We start from the raw sequence: 12231 nt of genomic DNA, 5'->3' as shown, positions 1-12231 counted from the left end.
GAATTAGAAGTGACCATAAGTTGCTTCTCATCTACATCCTAATTTTCATCCAAGATGTTTCCTCCTGCGGACTGTCCCACCCACGCCAACCCTTCCCTTCCTCATCAAAATCCCAGCAGTTCTTCAGGACCAACTCCTATGCCAACACTGATCTAGAATCTACCTCCTTCGTCTCTGGCTTTGGTTAGTTGGCTGTGTGTCTATTGTCTCAACTCCTCCCCGTCCAATCACAGGCATGGGCGATTTGAAAGCCAGCTCTTTCTGACCTACCACCCCTGCCTTCCTGGAGAGACCCGCGGGCTTTGTGCTTATTAGGCAGAGTGCAGTACTGAGCTTCGCAGTAGCAGGCAGTCAAATGCTGGCTGACCCGAATGGATGGGGTGTTTTGAGATAATTAAGCAGGGAGTTAGAAATCTCCCCCAACCCACACAACACCCCCGAGTCGGAGGGCTCTCAAAGTGGCAGCAATGGCCATTTTCTTTTCATTTCTCAAGATAACTTAGATTTCATAAAGAATATATGAATATACGCTCTTTAAAAAATGGAATGTTACAAATACAGCAATGTTTCTCTTTGACTATCACGGCTGTTCCTGGGCCATCACTATTATTAATCAGAGAGTGTATGCAGGAACACTCTGGTTAGCACAAAAGCCTGTCCCCATTTCCACTACAACATCAATCGGTGCTGTGGGCTTGTATGATTTCATCATTCTGCCACCCGTCTTTGGCTGGTCGCCAACCCCAATCCCATTTAAAAAAAACAAAAAACAAAAAACAACTAGATGAGAAATGCTCTGTTGTGGGCTTAGAATTCCTTTCCAGGACACTGTGGCTACCCGCTTGGCCGTTGTTGGGAGTTTCCGGCAGTCTCTTTGTGTCAGGCCTGTGGGTCAGGGGAGGGGGGTGAAGGTTGTCACAGGAAGCCAGTCTCTCAGACGTGAATTGGCCGGGCTGGCCATGTCACCTTTGCAGGAATGGGGGGAAAAGGGGAGCAGGAAGTCCTGGCTGGGCTAGGACACAGGAATAATACACCCCTCACCCCTCCGTGCATTGTTTTGAAGATCAGAAGAGAGATTGTGTGAAAGCTGTACTTGTACAGCATGGAAGACAGGAAAGAATATTTAAAAAGGATTGTTTTAATAGTTTGGCGTTGAGAAGGGATCTTATTTAGGCTTTCTTCTTTTAAGGGATCACTATGCTAAGGAAGATGATGTAACGACAGAGATATTTCACTTCCCAGACAAAAATTATATGGTGCAATTGCACACACTTCTGTCGGTGGTGTCTTTAGAAGAATCCTGTGGTCAGAGTGGGCCTGAGTCCTGGGAGATGTGATCATATAGTCAGACTCCCCAAGCACAACATGTTTGGATGGGAGTTCGTTTGTCAGACCACAGGCAATTGCATCAGATGACTAGTCTCTGGATGGCATTCAAGCCTGGGAATATCTGTGACTGTGTTTGGGGAAGACTCTAGGCCTGGCTGAGCAGCAAAGACAGGGAATGACCTGCTGGCTGCTGCTTAGTTGGCATATGAAGGGGAAGGAAACTTGTCATTAAACTCATGGCAAGAAAGAGCAACTCCATGGCATTCTGTCTGTGTGGGGAGTGACCAGTACTTTTCTCTTCCTTTCTTTCTTTGAGAAGTCTCTTTTCACACATTCATAGTTTTGTTTTGTTTTTTTTTCTTTTTCCTGGTTAAAACATCTCACCCACTTCCCCTGCCAACCCATTCCCGTCCAATCAGCAATCACAGTCCAAATGTCAAGGTCTCTTCCCTGATGTTTACAAGGGTGAGTGTTATGAGCCTTCTCCTTTTCCCAGATTATACATATTGGGTAAAGAGATGAAGTCTGTCTCTGTCACTCAGGCTGGAGTGCAGTGGTGATCATAGCTCACTGCAGCCTCGAACTCCCAGGTTCAAGCAATCCTCCTGCCTTCACACAGACTACAGGCACACACTACCATACCTAGCTAACTTTAAAAAAAATTGTAGAAATGGGGTCCCACTGTGTTACCCAGGCTGGTCTTGAACTGGCCTCAAGTGATCCTCCAACCTCGGCCTTCCAAGGTGCTGAGATTACAGAAATGTGCCGCTGCATCCAACCAATTTTGTAATAGCTTGATCATGGTATGGTCCCCTTGGTTGCTGCAAATCTCATGGAACTCAGGACAAATGACCATATATGTCAATTTTTTTGTTGTTGCTTTTTATGGTGGAGCGGGGGAGGTGAAAGAGAAAAAGTTTAGAGCTTCAGTGTCTTTTCACTCAGAATTTGGGGTGAACATACTCATATGGTTAAGTTGTGGTAATGAACAGCCACTCAGACTCTCATTTTAGGGAATAACTAGTGTTTTAATTTTTAAAAATGGAAACTTATGTTTCTTCCTACCCTGTCCTTGACATCACGTGGTCTTTCTTACAATGATTCACACTGGTTCCGAGATATTGTGTCCATCTCTTCTTCTTCTTCTTCTTTTTTTTTTGAGATGGAGTCTCGCTCTGTCACCCGGGCTGGAGTGCAGTGGTGCCATTTCGGCTCACTGCAACCTCCACCTCCCGGGTTCAAGCAATTCTCTGCCTCAGCCTCTCGAGTACCTAGGATTACAGGCGTCCACCACCACATCAGGCTAATTTTTGTATTTTTAGTAGAAATGGGGTTTCACCATCTTGGCCAGGCTGGTCTTGAACTCCTGACCTCGTGATCCTTCTGCCTCAGCCCCCCAAAGTGCTAGGATTACAGGCATGAGCCACTGGGCCCGACCTGTCCATCTCTTCTTAATGTTCCATTTATAAGGTCATGCTGATACCTTAAAATTGGCCATAGTGAGAGTATTTAAACCGTGGAAATGGGCAAATGCTACAAATCGAGTATCTCCCCATCCCCAAGATCTGGCTGTTAAATACTTAGCGGCACATCATTGTTTTTCTATGTCAGTAGCGACGGCTCCATGCAGAAGGCCAGGGTTATGTCTCAAAAGAAAAAGACAAAGTTAAAGAAAAGTTTACTGTTCCTTAATTATCTTGTTATCATGAAGATACAAAAATTCATTTGGAAGAGAGGTTGTAAGGATCAGCTTTTACATTGACATGTGAACTTATTTCCTCCAAAACAAAACGAATCAAAGGAAGGATATTAATTTGTTTGAGCAAATATGTCAGTATTGGTCAGGAAAAAAAAATTCAATGTCACGCCAAGTTGGCAGGATATTATTTTATAAAGCAGAGGGCATAGTCTGGGTTGAATTACTCCCCTATTCAAGTTTGTTATTACAAATTGTATTCGTGGAGAACAGCCTACCATATTCACTACTTAATTTTGATTGCTGATTAATGTTTTTGATAGCTAAATAACCTATGTACACCTGGCTCAGGGGCTACAATCACAAACAAAATGAAGTCTCAGCTCCTAGTGAGCTTGCATAGCAAGAGATAATCTCACCCATGCATAGATATGATCTATTTTAATTGGAGTAAGTGGAGTGGTCAGATCATATCACCTTCATGGAAAGGTAAGACATGAGGGAGTCTAAATCTGTGTGTGTGTGTGTTGAATGCTGGAGGTGAGGGTGGTATGAGATAGGAAGGACATTTGAGGCAGAAGGCAGAGTACAGGGGAGTGGAACAGCATATTACTTTTGGGTAGATATATACCAAATATTTCATAAGAGTATGGAAGCAATGGGAATGGATGATCTATGCCTTTTCTTCAGCAAGCAGTAAGTTGGGGAGCTACTTCCAATTCCATATTTTTTTATGGTGAAAAGATATACATATATTTAGAATTAGCCAGCTGGACTCAGTTTAGATGATCCCAATTTCGTTGGTAACGTCCAAAGCATCATAATCAGGAGCCAGTTGAACATATGCCTTCTTCTCTCCATCAGGCTGATCAGGGTGTTGACTGTGGCCACATCAATGTCACAGAGCTTCTTCATGGCCTGTTTGATCTGGTGCTTTTTGGCTTTAACATCCACAATGAACATGAGTGTGTTGTTGCCTTCTGTCTTCTTCATGGCAGACTCAGGAGTCAGCAGAAACTTGATGGTAGCATAGTGATCAAGCTTGTTTCTCCCAGGGGCGCTCTTCTGAAGATATCTGGGCTGCCTCAGGAGTCACAGTGTCTTGGGCGGCCAGAAGGTGGGTGGATCTTCTTTTCTTGTGGATCTTCTTTTTTATGTGGCTGTGGACACCTTTCAACACTTCTTGGCCTTTAAAGCCTTTGCTTTGGCTTCTGCTTTAGGAGGGGCAGGAGCTTCCTTCTTCGCTTTTGGCGCCATCTTGTGAACAGGGTCCAATTCTGTATTTTAATTGGAGTGCTTAGTATATTAACATTTAATATAATTGTCGATATGGTTGAATTTAGGTCTGCAACATTATTGTCATTTTTCCTGTATGCCTCTTGTGTTTTGTTCCCGTGTTCCTCCTTTCTTGCCTTCTTTTGGATTCTTTGAATATTTTTTTGAATTCCATTTTAATTTATGCTTGGGGATGCATCACCTTCCTAGCACATTGATGTATGATCACCTGCCAGGTAGCTCACCTGAGCTTTAGTGTCCAGAGTTTTTATTGAAGGTCTTTCCATACATTTTAATTTCCCTTCAGCCTAAAGCACTTTTTATTTTGTAGTGTAGGTCTTTTGGCAATGAATTCTTTTTGTTGGTGGTGGTGTTTTTTGTTTTGTTTTGTTTATTTGTTTGTTTGTTTTTGAGATGGAGTCTTACTCTGCCACAGAGGCTGGAGTACAATGGCATGATCTTGGATCACTACAACCAGCACCTCCTGGGTTCAAGTGATTCTCCTGCCTCAGCCTCCTGAGTAGCTGAGATTACAGGCATCCACCACCGGGCCTGGCTAATATTTGTATTTTTAGTAGAGACAGGGTTTCACCAGGTTGACCAGGCTGGTCTCAAACTCCTGATCTCAGGTGATCTGCCCATCTCAGCCTCCCAAAGTGCTGGGATTACAGGAGTGAGCCACCGCACCCAGCTGGCAATGAATTCTTTTAGATTTCTTTTATCTGAAAATTCCTTTATTTTGCCCCAATTCTTGAAGGCTATTTTCATTGGAAGTAGAATTCTGGGTTGACAGTTTATTTTTTCTTTCAGTATATTACAAATGTTATTTGGCCTCCATAGTATCTGGTGAGAAGTACATGGTCATTTGAGTTGTCATTCCCCTGTATGTAATCTGTCATTTTTCTCTGACAGGCATCAGGTTTTCTTTTTATCTTTGGTTTTCAGCAGTTTCATAATGATTTGTCTACACATAGATTTCTTCATCTTTATCCTGACTGGGGTTTGCTGAATTTCTCGTGCCTGTAAATTAATGTCTTTCACCAAATTGGGGAAAATTTCAGCCATTGTTCTGCAAGATTTTTTTCTGCCCCATTCTTTGTCTCTTTCTCTGGGACTCATTAAAAGTATCTTAGACATTTTGATGTTGAGGATCTCTTCTATTTTATTTTTTTTCTTCAGATTAGATAATTTCTGTTGATCTAGTTTCAAATTCACTGACTCCTCTGTCATCTTCTCTCTGCTGTTAATTTTTAATTTTAGATATTTTAATCAATTTTAGAACTTTAACATGGTTTATTTGTATAGTTTTTATTTATCTGCTGAGATTTTCCATTTGTTTATTTATTACAGATATATATTTTTCTTTACATGATTATGCATGGTTACATCAGGTGTTTTAAAATCCTTGTCTAATAATTACAACATATGGGTCATCTTGGATTGGGCTTTTGATTGTATGTTCTCTTGAGAAGGGATCACATTTATCTGTTTCTTTGCTCGTCAAGTAATTTGGGATTGAATTCTAGACGTTGTGAATATTATGTTGTATAGATGCTGGCTTTTTTTAGCTCCCTCTGAAAACCATTGATTTTTGTTTGTTTGTTTGTTGCAGGCAGTTAACTGGCTGGATGCAAAGGCAATCTTTGATTCTCAAATCTCAATTTGGGCTCTTTTTGTTTCTTTCCAAGATCAAGATACAATTTATTGTCCGGGTGCAGTGGCTCACGCCAGTAATCCCAGCACTTTTGGAGGCCGAGGCAGGCAAATCACAAGGTCAGGAGTTCGAGACCAGCCTGGCCAATATGGTGAAACCCCATCTGTACCAAAAATACAAAAATTAGCCGGGCAAGGTGGCAGATGCCTGTAGTCCCAGCTACTTGGGAGGCTGAGGCAGGAGAATTGCTTGAACCCAGGAGGCAGAGGTTGTAGTGAGCCAAGATCGGGCCACTGCACTCCAGCCTGGGAGACAGGGCGAGACTCTGTCTCAAAAAAAAAAAAAACAATTTCTTTATTTTACTTGACTAAAATTTCTGTGTTCTTTTAAAAAAAAAGAACATATAATAGTTACACATATTTTGAGAGTACATGTAATATCTTTATACCTGTATACAATGTGTAATAATTAAATCAGTATAATTGAGATATTCATCTCCTCAAACTCAGTTTAGATTTTTAACTAGGTTACTTAGAACTTCTCTCCTGCGTATGTAATTCAGGGGTCATCCAGGGATTTGGGCAGAGTTTATTCGCAGAATTTAAGGCTTCCCCTGTCTGCACTCTCCTTTCTGAGATTTCACCATTACTTTCCAGCTGCTGCGGTTGTCCTCAGGTTCTTTAGGACAGAAAGACAGTGACTTCCCTATTAGAGCTTTAGATAGCCTATGTGCTCTGCCCTTAGACTAGAAGCTGTGAAAATAGAAACTCACTCAATGCAGTTTCCTGCTTCCACGTGTCAACTAATGTTGGGATTTTCACAAGCGTTGGGTAGTGCAGTTCCCTTAAGTGTTGACTCCCTCCAGAATGTGTATTTTTTTATCCTCCAGTGCATTCAGGTTGTTTATTGTGGTACCTTGTCCAGAATTTATAGTTATTATTTATGAGAATATCGGTATGATTGCAATGAGTTGGGGAGTAACTTGGAGATGAGAAATTTTTTTAATTTTTAATTTTTGTGGGTATATAGTAGGTGTATATATTTATGAAATACATGAGATATTTCGATATAGGCATGCAAGGCATAATATTCACATTGGGATTGGGTATCCATCATCTCAAGTATTTATACTTTCTTTTACAGACAACCCAATTATACTCTTATTTATTTATTTATTTATTTATTTATTTATTTATTTATTTTCAGATGGAGTCTCACTCTGTCACCTGGGCTGGAGTGCAGTGGTGCGATCTTGGCTTACTGCAAGCTCTGCCTCCCAGATTCACACCATTCTCCTGCCTCAGCCTCCCAAGTGCTGGGACTACAGGCGCCTGCCACCACGCCTGGCTAATTTATTTCTGTATTTTTGGTAGAGACAGGGCTTCACCGTGTTAGCCAGGATGGTCTCAATCTGCTGACCTCGTGATCCGCCCACCTCGGCCTCCCAAAGTGCTGGGATTACAGGCGTGAGCCACCGTGCCCGGCTGCTCTTAGTTATTTTTAAATGTACAACTAAATTATGATGGACTATAGTTACCCTTTGTACTGTCAAATACTAGATCTTATTCATTCTTTCTAACTAATTTTTGTAGCCATTAACCATCTCCAACTTCTCCCCACCCACTACTACCCTTCCCAGCCTCTGGTAACCATTCTTCTACTCTCTGTCTCTATAAGTTTAATTGTTTTCATTTTTAGCTCCCACAAATAAGTGAGAACATGTGAACCTTGTCTTTCTGTGCTTGGTATATTGCACATAACATAGTGACTATCAGTTCCATCCATGTTGTTGCAAATGACAGGATATAACTCTTTTTCATGGCTGAATAGTACCCCATTGTGTATATCTATCAAATTTTCTTTACCTATTCATCTGTTGATGGTCACTTAGGTTGCTTTCAAATCTTGGCTATTGTGAATAGTGCTACAATAAACATAGGAGTGTGGATATGTCTTTGATATACTGATTTCCTTTCTTTTTTAAAAAAAATGTATCTAGGTTCAGGGGTACATGTGCAGGTTTGTTTTATAGGTAAATTGTGTCACAGGGGTTTGTAGTGCAGATTATTTCATCACCCAGGTACTAAGCCTAGTACCCAATGGTTATTTTTTCTGATCTTCTCCCTCCTCCCACCTTTCAGCCTCAAGTAGGCCCCCATGTCTGTTGTTTCCCTCTTTGTGTCCATGTGTTCTTATCATTTAGCTCCCACTTATAAGTGAGAACATGAGGTATTTGGTTCTCCATTTTTGTGTTAGTCTGCTAAGGATAATGGCTTCCAGCTCTGTGCATTTTCCTGCAAAGGACATGATCTGATTCTTTTTAATGGCTGCATAGTATTCTGTGTTGTTTCTGTACCACATTTGCTTTATCCAATCTGCCACTGACGGGTATTTAGGTTGATTCTATGTCTTTGCTGTTGTGAATAGTGCTACAATGAACATAAGTCTGCATGTATGTTTATGGTAGAACAACTTATATTCCTTTGGGTATATACTCAGTAATGAGATTGCTGGGTCAAAAGCGAGTTCTGTTTTGAGCTCTTTGAGGAATAGCCACACTGCTTTCCACGGTAGTTGAACAAATTTACATTTCTACCAACAGTGTATAAGCATTCCGTGTTTTTTGCAACCTCACCAGCATCTGTTATTTTTTGACTTTTTAGCAATAGCCATTCTGACTGGTGTGAGGTGATATCTCATTGTGGTTTTCATTTGCATTTCTCTAATGATCAGTGATATTTAGCTCTTTGTTGTAGGCTTGTTGGACACACGTATGTCTTCTTTTGAAAAGTATCTGTTTGGCCAGGAATGGTGGCTCACGCCTGTCATCCCAGCACTTTGGGAGGCCAAGGCGGGCAGATCACCTGAGGTCAGGAGTTCGAGACCACCCTGACCAACATGGTGAAACCCTGTCTCTACTAAAAATACAAAAATTAGCTGGGTGTGGTGGCACATGCCTGTAATCCCAGCTACATGGGAGGCTGAGTCAGGAGAATCACTTGAACGCAAGAGGCAGAGCTTGCAGTGATCCAAGATCGCACCACTGCACTCCAGCCTGGGCGACAGAGAAAGACTCCACCTCAAAAAAAAAAAAAAAAAAAGAAAAGAAAAAGAAAAAAAAAAAGAAAAATGTCTGTTCATATCCTTTGCCCACTTTTTAATGGGGTTGTTTTTTCTTGTAAATTTGTTTAAATTCCTTATAGATGCTGGATATTAGACCTTTGTCAGATGCAGTTTGCAAATATTTTCTCCTATTATGTAGGTTGTTTACTCTGTTGAGTAACAGACATTCTTTAATTTAATTAGATCCCATTTGTCAATTTTTGCTTTTGTTATGATTGTTTTTGGCATCTTCATCATGAAATCTTTGCCATTTGCTATGTCCAGAATGGTATTGCCTAGGTCGTCTTTCAGGATTTTCAGTTTTGGGTTTTACATTTAAGTCTTTAATCCATCTTGAGTTGATTTTTGCATACGGTGTAAGGAAGGGGTTGAGTTTCAATATTCTGCATATGGCTAGCTGGTTATCCCAGCACCATTTATTGAGTAGGAAGTCCTTTCCCCATTGCTTATTTTTGTCAGTTTTGTCAAAGATCAGGTGGTTGTAGGTGTGCAGATTTATTTATAAGCTCTCTACTGTGTTCTATGTGTCTGCTTTTGCACCAGTACTATGCTATTTTGGTTAATGTAGCCCTGTAGTATAGTTTGAGGTAAGGTAATGGGATGCCTCATGCTTTGTTCTTTTTGCTTAGAATTGTTTTGGCTATTTGGACTCTTTTGTGGTTCCATATGAATTTTAAGATAGTTTTTTCTAGTTCTGTGAAGAATATCATTGGTAGTTTGATAAAAATAGCATTGAATCTGTACATTGCTTTGGCAGTATGGCCATTTTAATGATATTGATTCTTCCTATCCATGAGCATGGAATGTCTTTCCATTTGTGTCATCTCTGGTTTCTTTCAGCAGTGTGTTGTAATTCTCATTGTAGAGGTGTTTTACCTCCCTGGTTAGCTGTATTCCTGGGTATTTTATTCTCTTTGTGGCAGTTGTGAATGGGATTGCCTCCAGTCCCTAGTAACCTCAGACTCTCTAGATCCTGAAGGCAATAATGCCTAAGCCTGTGAAAAAGCAAAGATGGTGGCCTGTCCCTCCCCCTGGGAGCTCTGTTCCAGGGAGGTGTAACGCTGCTACCTGTGGCTGGCAGGAGTTCCAAGCCAGTGGGCATTATCCTGCAAGGTGCCATGGAAGCGGGGCCTACAGATAGTCACTGCTCAGCCCCCTGGATTCAGCTCCTTTTCTAGGGGTAGAACTTCCCACTTTGCTAGAGTTGCAGCTGCATTTGCCAGGAGGCCCAGTTATCTAAAGCTCCTGGGGATCCATGTATGCCTGAGTGGCTGCTATGCCAAAATTCCACGTAGCTCTGCGTGTCAGAATGCAGACCATGCTGGAGTGGGTTCATAACAGGATCTCCTGACCTGAGGGTTGCAAAAATATATCGGGGACACATGGGTCTCTGGGGTTGTTCACTCACTCACGGAGGCTCCCCTAGCTCTGTGTCACTCCTGGGCAGGCTAATGTCCTACCTTGCTTTTCTCCATTCTCTGTGGGTTAAGTTGTTTTCCTGATAAATCCCAATGCTTATACCTGGATGACTCAGTTGAAGGTGCTGTATTTACTCGCCGTTTCTATTTCTCTCCACGAGAGTGGCGCCTACTAGCTGCTTCTGGTCAGCCATCTTGACCAGCCTTCTCCCTGACTGCCTTTCTTTTGGGTATATACCTAACAGTGGGATTGCTGGATCATATGGTAACTCTATTTTTAGTTTTCTGAGGAGCCTCCAAACTGTTCTCCACTATTAGTACAAGAGTAGTTGTACTAATTTACATTCCCATCAATAGTACGAAGGTCCCCTTTTCTCCACATACTTGCCAGCATTTGTTATTGCCTGTGTTTTGGATAAAAGCTATTTTAACTGAGGTGAGATAATATCTCACTGTAGTTTTGATTTGCATTTCTCTGATGATCAATGATGTTGAGCACTTTTTCATATACCTGTTTGCCATTCGTATGTCTTTTTGAGAAATTTCTACTCAGATCTTTTGCCTACGTTGAAATTGGATTACTAGATTTTTTCTTATAGAGTTAGTTGAGCTTCTTAAATATTCTGGTAATTAATCCCTTGTCAGATGCGTACTTTTCAAATATTTTCTCCCATTCTTTTTGTGGGTTGTCTTTTCACTTTGTTCATTGTTTCCTTTGCTGTGGACAAGCTTTTTAACTTGATGTAATCCCATCTGTCTGTGTTTGCTTAGGTTGCCTGTGCTTGAGGGGTATGGCTCAAGAAATCTTTACCCAGTCCAATGTCCTGGAGAGTTTCCTCAATGTTTTCTTGTAGTAGTTTCATAGTTTGAGGTCTTAGATTGAAGTCTTTAGTTCATTTTGATTTGATTTTCATATATGGCAAGAGATAGTCATCTAGTTTCATTCTTCTGTATATGGATATCCAGTTTTCCCAGGACCATTTATTGAAGAGACTGTCCTTTTCCCAAAGTGTGTTCTTGGCATCTTTGTTGAAAATGAGTTCACTGTGGGTATGTGGATTTGTTTCTAGGTTCTGTATTCTGTTCCATAGGTCTATGTGTCTGTTTTTATGCCAGTATCATGCTGTTTTGGTGACAATAGCTCTGTAGTATAATTGGAAGTCAGGCAATGTGATTCTTCCAGTTTTATTCTTTCTTCTCAGGTAGCTTTGGCTATTCTGGGTCTTTTGTAGTTCCATATATATAAATTTAAGATTGTTTGTTCTAATTCTGTGAAGAATGTCATTGGTATTTTGATAAGGATTGCTCTGAATTGGTAGATACTTTGGGTAGTATGGACAGTTTAACAGTATTGATTCTTTCAATCCATGAACATGAAATATTTTTCCATTTTTGGTGTCCTCTTTGATTTCCTGCATCAATGTTTTATAGTTTTCATTGTAAACATCTTTCACTTGTTTGGTTAATTCCTAGGTATTTAATTTTATTTGTAGCTATTGTAAACAGGATTACTTTCTTGATTTCTTTGTCAGATTGTTTGCTGTTGGCATATAGTTCACCAGGGATATAGCAGTAAACAAAATAGGCAAAAATGTTTTTCCTCGTGGAGCTATATTCTAGTTAAGAAACATAGATAAAAAGCAAATCAAATATATAGTATTATGAAGAAAAACTGAAGCATGGACGCAGAATACAGAATATAATGGAATTGGGCAGAAATGTTAGATTGGTTGCTT

At 40.7% G+C, this 12231-nt stretch overlaps 1 pseudogene; it reads right to left on the bottom strand.

Annotated features, from left to right (window-relative positions):
• Positions 1-3806: 3806 nt before the first annotated feature.
• On the bottom strand, positions 3807-7559 carry LOC106633944 (large ribosomal subunit protein uL23-like; annotated as a pseudogene).
• Positions 7560-12231: the final 4672 nt, after the last annotated feature.

The sequence above is a fragment of the Pan paniscus genome, chromosome 19 (genome assembly GCF_029289425.2).
Source record: "Pan paniscus chromosome 19, NHGRI_mPanPan1-v2.0_pri, whole genome shotgun sequence".
NCBI classification, from domain to species: Eukaryota; Metazoa; Chordata; class Mammalia; order Primates; family Hominidae; genus Pan; species Pan paniscus.
This window is presented reverse-complemented; position numbering and strand designations above follow the sequence as displayed.